An 8448-nucleotide genomic window follows, 5' to 3' on the forward strand; every position below is an offset into this window, starting at 1 on the left:
AGTTATTTTTTGCACTTACTAAACAGATATAATATAACACTTTCAATGATATATGTAACGGACCAAATGAGAGTCAATAAGAGAATTGTATGGTTAGGTTTTACATTTACTTCATTCAGGATGCTCAGACTATCCCTTCAAATTTGAAATACATACATAATTTGCACAAGTTTTTGGTCTGGCTGATTGGAACCGGTGAAATGATTAGCAGAAGTATGCACTATTTCACCAGTTTCCAATCAGCCAACCTAAGAATCTAAGTAAATTAAATATGCCCCTGATGAAAATTCCCAGTCATATTTCAGAAAAGATTTGAAAGAAGAGGAAGTAGTTTAATATTTAGGCATATTTAACTATATTACAGCCTTCCACCTCTTAAGGTTGGTTCTTGAAGTATGTGCAAGAGAAGAGTTAGGCTACTGAAAAGCTTTCTAGCATAGGGTGACACTCATGAAATGTGGCAGTAGTTTTTAAGATCATTATGTTTGGTTAAAGATATTAGAGCCTCTGAACATGATATGGAAATAAAGTATAACCATATGGTAAAATGCTTTTTTCTTTGAACTCTTGACCTTGTCATGGTTTAGTCTAGAATAAATATGGCAATAAGAAAATTGCAGCAAGTGCTTTGCAGTTTGAGTTCACAAGAGCAGAAATATGGAGTGTTCAGTTAGCTGAAAAGTAAAATCAAAGCTTCAGAGAATCTAATGAGCAGAAGACTTATCTTAGATTGGCTGTTCTGCATCTTGTAAATGTGAACCCTTAGGGACAAAGACACATGGCTGTTGTACTGCATTGTGGGTTCACATTTGGGTTACTGGTTGGTATTTTTCTAGAACAACATATGCCAATTATGTTTTGGTTACTACTGGTTGCTTTAATGTAAAAGGTGGGAGTGTAAATTAGGTATTTTTTTTATCCATTAATCCTTACATCTCCATACCACATTTCTCATAATAACAGCTTTAGTATAGAAAGCTTTCAAGAAAGGATAGAAATAAAAATACTCTGGTCTCCTCCTTAAAATCCTGGAGTAAAGTTTACTTATCGGAGTAAATAATTCTACATCTATGTTTAATTGATTTTGATTCAGTTCTTGGCCTCTTTCATATTTTCCATACAGTATATATTTCAAACTTCTGCTATAGTACCCTTATACTGTTTGGATAATAATGTTTATCACTTTCCGTAAAATTTTTGCAAACATGCTTTCTTATACAAACATTTAACTCCTGTTTGGTTCTGCCTATATAAATCTTCCTACATGGGTACGGAATGACATAGATAACTCCTGTGCTACTGTATGTTACAAAACTCTTAATTTTAGAACTCTGTTGTGCATATCAAATTAAAAGTCTCTCATTTTCTATGAGCTTCACTGTATTCTTACATGCCATATGCAGATTGCAGTGAACAAATCAGCTCAGGTGTTTCGTAAAACTATGTAGTCGATTCACCTATAATGTCTTCTCATTCTGAGTTGTAGGTACAGTTTCTAGTCCCAATTAACTTTGTATGAGCAAAGTGCAAGAGTTTTAGGCACATCCTAATATTTGGAAACATTTATTCTCACTAAATGTGAGTGTGAATTATACCCATATATAATTTCAGTCCATTATTCTGGATGTTCTCATATTTTTTTTAAACTTATGTCTTAATGCTGTGTCTGCACACAGATTTCAGGATAGATGATTAAGTCTATGTTAACAACATTTAAAGCACATCCTTATTTATTGTGCACTTGTGTCCATCCAAAGCATTGAGTGTAATTTCTCTCAGCTGCCTCACTTATATGCTATCTCCATGAGTCACTTCTGACAGGTTTTTCAAAATCCAAGAGATAATTGGTGATGAGGGAGAAAAGTCCCAGTAAACAGCCTGTGATTGAGAACTTCAGCTGTGTTTGTTCCTGTGTACTGTGAAAAGGGGGTGTGTCTCTTCTCGTCAACCAGCTCTCAGAGCTCTACTCGCTGACCTATTCAGCATGTAACTTTAGATCCCCGCCTTCTCCTTTTCAGAACTGAGAGATGCTATGTAAAATTAGTGCTTTGGAAAAGTGGAGGATTTGTTTCACCACACCTGAAGCTAGTCACTTCAGTGGGTATATGTAAGGGTTTTTAACCACTTTAAGGAAGTTGACTGGCTGAAATCATTGCCACCACATACAACATATTTACAAGTCTGCATTGAGCTTCACAAACTAGTTAAAATGTCATGGTCAAGGAGTTATAGCATTATGGCTTGAAATTAAATGTATGCTTTAGCTAGCAGCTGTATATTGCTTTTTACTGTTGGATTACCAGGAGGGAAGTCGAATCACTGGTGTGACTCTTTCCAAATGCATAGATGTTGGATGAAAAAAACAAGTGAACATAGCCTTAAGGAGAGCTTAGTCTAATTCAAAACTTAGTGATAAATACCAGAAGAATGATGCCTACCAAGGAAGGACAGAGAACCTTTATACATGGTAGGGACAGATTGATTTTTGGCTAAAAACATGTACAACACAAAGTGTGCTATGATGCTGAAATGATTTGTGGGCACATTTAAATGTAGTTGTTACCTAAGGACATGGGTTTTATAAAGCACATTTTTTGCATCCTCAAACATTCAGTCACATGACTTGTCAGAGCTACAAAGGAAATTGGTGCTGAAAGATGTCCCTTTTGCCAAATGCTGTGTTCTCAGGTCTGAGTGACAACCAGGTAGTGACATTGCCTACCATGAGTCACAGACGGCAGGTCCTACTCTCATGGCCTTCTGAATAATAAAATGTTTCTGCTCTGAAAAAACAGTCTAGCAAATGTTGTTAGTACTGGCCCAGGGAGTGAATCCCCACCCCCATACCTGGAACTTCCCTGCTGTCTAATAGTGTATTTATTTTGCTATGGGATCCAATGTTTGGGTTGATTAAGGCTTAAAGCAGAGTTTCACCCATTTGAAAGTCAGCAGCTGACTTTTAATAATCAGCCACTCACATGTCCCACGGTCCAGCGACGTGGGCGCACAAGGCCTTGCTCCTCTCCCCCTCCTCTCCGTGGAGCCAGGATTCTAATTGTGGACACCCGGCTGTGGCTTTACAGCCAGATGCGCACTAAGAATGCATAATCCAAGCTGTTTATGGCAGGACAATCTTCTGGGACCTGTGACATGTCCCAGAAGACTGCAGGGAGGGAGGGGGAAAGGTGATCTTCCTTTCGGTGCTGTGGCACCAGGGGAGGAAGGGGGAGCTGGGTGCCTGCAAAAAAAGGGTACTCACCCCCCCAAAAAATGACATGCCAAATGTGGCATGTCAGGGGGTTACCAGCACTTAAAGCAGAAGTTCAATTTTTGGGTGGAACTCCGCTTTAAATGATGAAATGCGTAGGTGCGTTATCAGGACTGGATTTTATAATGTGAGCCAATAAAGGTGTTTACTATGGAAGATATTCCATGTTACTGGCTTTTCTACTGCTGATATTTAACCTTCTAAAGTGCCTGTATTATTTAGGACACACAAGGGTTTGTGTTGTCAGGACCATTCTGCTTTATACTCTGAAGGGAATAGACCTACCATCTTTAATGATAGTAACTAGCATAGCTCCTAGGGATATGAGGAGTTTCAAATATTAAATATTGACTTTGGAGGGAAATTTACTGAAGCATTTAGAATCTGGTGTAGCTTTGCATGGTGGCGGATCCCCTTCTAACTTAAGCTTGTTCAATTAAGTTTTGACAAGAAAACCTGGAAGCTGATTGGTTTCTACGCAAAGCTGTACCAGATTTTGTACTCTCCAGTTTTAGTAAATCTCCCACTTGGAGTATTCTTTTAACCTCTTCCCACCTGCGCACAATACATTTACTGTGGAAGGTCGGCACAGCCAAGCTAGGCGACGTACTGCTACATCACCTAGCACATGCACAATACATGTACATAGCTTCCATTCATGACTGAAAAGAAAACAAGTTGGCAGATGATGGACTTTATAGGCGTATTGGCATAATACAACATCTACAACCTAAAAGGTACAGTAAATTACTGTACCTTTTAGGTTGTAGGTGTTGTATTATGAATGTCTGTGTTCTCAGGCCCTACTAGGAACAGCCAAAACTGTAATTTATGTGTTTTTAAACAATTTATATGACTCTTTTTCAATAAATTACAATTTTTAATTGCAATACGCCTATAAAGTCCATCGTCTGCAAACTTTTTTTCTTTTCAATTTGAATTATCGGGACGTGCCATTGTTTTTTTTATTTCATATCCACAGCTCCACTCTGTGATGATATTACTCCTTATTCCATTCATGACTGTTTTGCTTATTATTAAGATTCTGTGTTTGGCCCACAGCGTAGTATCTGGGCAAAACAAAGCATCCTGTACCTTGTGATTTGCTGTAGCCAATCACAGCATGTTAACACTAAGTAAGCTGTCATGAATGGAAAGCCATTTATGACAGTTAACTATTGCTTGTAACAGTGATCATCACTGTTTTAAGATATAACAGGGTAAAAAAAAAAACACTGATCACCCCAGGGTGATACTATGTCATTATGGTGAAACTGAACTACTTTTATCAAAATATAATAACAAAGTAGTAAATAAAATAAAAATAATAATTTACATTTTTTTTCAATTGAATACATTTTTTAATGTCATTTTTATATCAATGATCACCACCACACCAGTCATATGATGACACTGTACTACACTGGTAAAAGTATGTAAAAAATATATACTGTATATACTCGAGTATAAGCCGACCCGAATATAAGCCGAGGCACCTAATTTTACCACAAAAAAATAGGAAAACGTATTGACTCGAGTATAAGCCTAGGGTGTCCATCTGCATGCCTCACTGTGTCCATGTGCATGCTTCACTGTGTCCATGCCTCACTGTGTCCATGCCTCACTGTGTCCATGACTAGACTGACGTTTAACATTGGAGTCTATAGAAGGGGTGCACGGTTTTGAAAAATTGGTGCTCCCCAGCCGTAGGTCCTCTAGACAACAAACTTTGCACACTTGTAGAGGAGAAATGGGACGCTACATGTGTGCCAAGTTTCGGGTCCAGGTAAAATAAGACCGGCCGGTAACGGGTCCCCAAAATCACTGGAGAAATGACCGTTTAACATGGGAGTCTATGGAAGGGGTGACCGGCTTTGAAAAATCCGTGCTCCTCGGTCGCAGGTCCCCCTGACAACAAACTTTGCACACTTGTAGAGGAAAAGTGGGGCTACATGTGGCCCAACTTTGGCCAGTACAGGGTCCCCAAAGTCTGGGAGATCAGGCGCAAAATTGTGACTCGAGTATAAGCCGAGGTGGGCATTTTCAGCACAAAAAAAACTCAGCTTAGATTCAAGTATATACGATAATTTAAAAAAAAAAATTTATTTATTTTTTAATTTTCCAAAAATTGAGACAAAATATTACAACTTCAAAAAACTTGCCATGTCTCTTCTTACCTTATAAGTCCACTTAACAAAAAATGTGTAATTTGGGGGATATTTGCCTTGCCCTGGCATTTTAGGGCCTCAAGAACTGAGATTGGCCATCACAGGTTCACACAGACTAAATGATATACACTGATTTGATTTATTTTTACCAAAGAAATGTAGCAGAATACATATTGGCCTACGTTTATGAAGGAAGATTATTTGTTTGCAAAATGTTATGATAGAAACTAAGAAAAAAGTGTGTTTTTTTTTTCAAAAGTTTTGATATTTTTATATTTGTATAGCAAAAAATAAAAAATAAAATCAGTGTTGATAAAATACAACCAAAAGAAAGCTCTATTTATGTGACAAACAATTGTATACATTTATTGCAGAATAGCAAATAAATCGCTGCTTATGAAAGGTGTAAACAGGGTCTTTCTTAAAGCGCAGTTCCACCCAAAAGTAGACGCTCCACTTATCTGCCTCCCCCGGTGCCACTTTTGAGAGATCTTGCAGTGGCAAGATTCAGCCCCCCTCCTTCCGCTGGGCCATCAGGAAAGTGCAGCGTGCTTCGGGCATGCGCAGTAGGGAACTGGCTGTGAAGTTAAAAGGCTTTACTGCTGGTTTTCCTTACCAGCAGCACCCGAGAACCAAAGCAAACATCGGCTGGGTTGCCGAAATCGCTGTATTCCAAGACAGGTAAGTGTCCTAATATTAAAAGTCAGCAGGTCCAGTATGTGTGTGGGGGGCGGGGGCGGAGCTCTGCTTTAACATATATTCTATGAGGTAATACCACAATCTTTTCTGTAGATGCAAACCACAAGACATGATTTCACTGAGTAAAACTGTTGTTATGTACAGTAGATATTAAGACAAGCCATTATTTGCATGAGTTATTTTTCTTCCTTTTCCTGGGGGACATATACCAATGCAATACATAAATAAATAACAATACAGCTCAATAGGAAGTAGATCTTTAATAAGGTTTAATGGACAAGGTTACAAATACACAAGTCTTTTAAAACACGTGTTTTGGGGATTCCTTAAACCTGTCGATCAAGTGGCACACGTAAAGGACGTGTTAAACAAAAGTGACATACAAGGAAAGAAACATTTGAATTGTTGGCCACTAAATAAAAAATTTCAAACCCTTTGTTATATTTGTAAACAAGCATCCGAGAATTTCCCTCATCTATACCAGATCCTTGATAAAAATGTGGGATTTAACTTGTATCCTCACAGGGTGACACTGTGGATAACCAGATAACAGTGTGCCAACGTCCCGATAATCCATGTATGAAAACTAGAAGCTAGGGAAGTGGACTTTAAAGGCACACGGGTAGACCATGTAAAATAATTATGTTTTTTTATTTCAGAAAAATTATTAAAAATTCTTATAACAATTCTAAAGTAAACAATAATATTGATAAACCAAGTGGTAGACCACTTTTTTTATCACTAATTATTGTTTACTTTGGAATTGTTATCAGAATTTGTGTGTGGGTCATTTAACAACATTTCTATGAATTTTACATATATCTATGTAGAAACTTTTTAATACTTTTTCTAAAATAAAAAACAATAATTATTTTACATGGTCTACCCGTGTACCTTTAAAGTCCACTTCCAGCTTCTAGTTTTCATATACCAGATCCTTATGTTTAACCACTTGAGACTCGCGCTATAGACGAAAGACGTCCACAGCTCTCAAGTGCCGGGTAGACGTCCCTGGACGTCCTGCTATTTACATTCCCCAGTGGGGAAACACTGTGCCCGGCGCATTGCTGGGAAGCCGATGCGCGTGCCTGGCGGCTGCGATGTCCGCCAGGTTCCCGCGATCGGCGGTGACAGCAGGGACGTGGAGCTCTGTGTGTAAACACAGAGCTCCACGTCCTGTCAGGGAGAGAGGAGACCGATGCTGTGTCCCTTGTACATAGGGACACAGCATCGGTCACCTCCCCCAGTCAGTCCCCCTCCACACACAGTTAGAACACACCCAGGGAATATATTTAACCCCTTCTTCACCCCCTAGTGTTAACCCCTTCCCTCACAGTCACATTTATACAGTAATTAGTGCATTTTTATAGCACTGATCGCTGTATAAATGTGAATGGTCCCAAAATTGTGTCAAAAGTGTCCGAAATGTCCGCCGCAATATTGCAGGCCTGACAAAAAAAATTGCAGATTGCCGTCATTACTAGTAAAAAAAAAAAAATCATAAATCTATCCCCTATTTTGTAAGCGCTATAACTTTTGTGCAAACCAATCAATATACGCTTATTGCGATTTTTTTAACAGAAATATTTAGAAGAATACGTTTTGGCCTAAACCGAGAAATTTTTTTTTTTTTTAGAAAAAATTGGGATATTATTATAACAAAAAGTAAAAAATTTAGTTTTTTTTTCAAAATGTTCTGTCTTTTTTTGTATATAGCGCAAACAATAAAAACCGCAGAGGTGATCAAATACCACCAAAAGAAAGCTATATTTGTGGGAAAAAATTATAAAAATATAATTTGGGTACAGCATTGTATGACCACGCAATTGTCATTCAAAATGCGTCAGCGTTGAAAGCTGAAAATTGGTCTGGGCAGGAAGGGGGTTTAAGTGCCCAGTAATGAAGTGGTTAAGAAAAGCCATTATTTGGGTTCTTTTGTTTCTGTTTTACTTTCCTCAAGCTACCATTGGGGAAACTGGGTAAAATGCCCTCTGCTTTTATTTAAATTTTACTAGAATTTTTAAAACACTTTTACTTTTTTTTAACATGTTTTGCTTTTAATATATTTGGCAACCAAGTCTGATCATTGTGCATCTTTCTCTATGCCTTGAAGAGGTTGGTCAGAAATAAGCTGTGCTGGCCTGCCAAGAATCTAGTGAGCTGGGAAATATCATTGCAATAAGAGTTTATAGAGAACACATTCTAAAATATAATGTTCCAGCTAAAATGGGGTGAACCAGACCATGGTTCATCTTTCTGAATTTTTCTATAAAATAAATTATAGCGACTACATTTTCAGTCTGGATATTTAGC

Source organism: Rana temporaria, chromosome 11 (genome assembly GCF_905171775.1).
Source record: "Rana temporaria chromosome 11, aRanTem1.1, whole genome shotgun sequence".
NCBI classification, from domain to species: domain Eukaryota; kingdom Metazoa; phylum Chordata; class Amphibia; order Anura; family Ranidae; genus Rana; species Rana temporaria.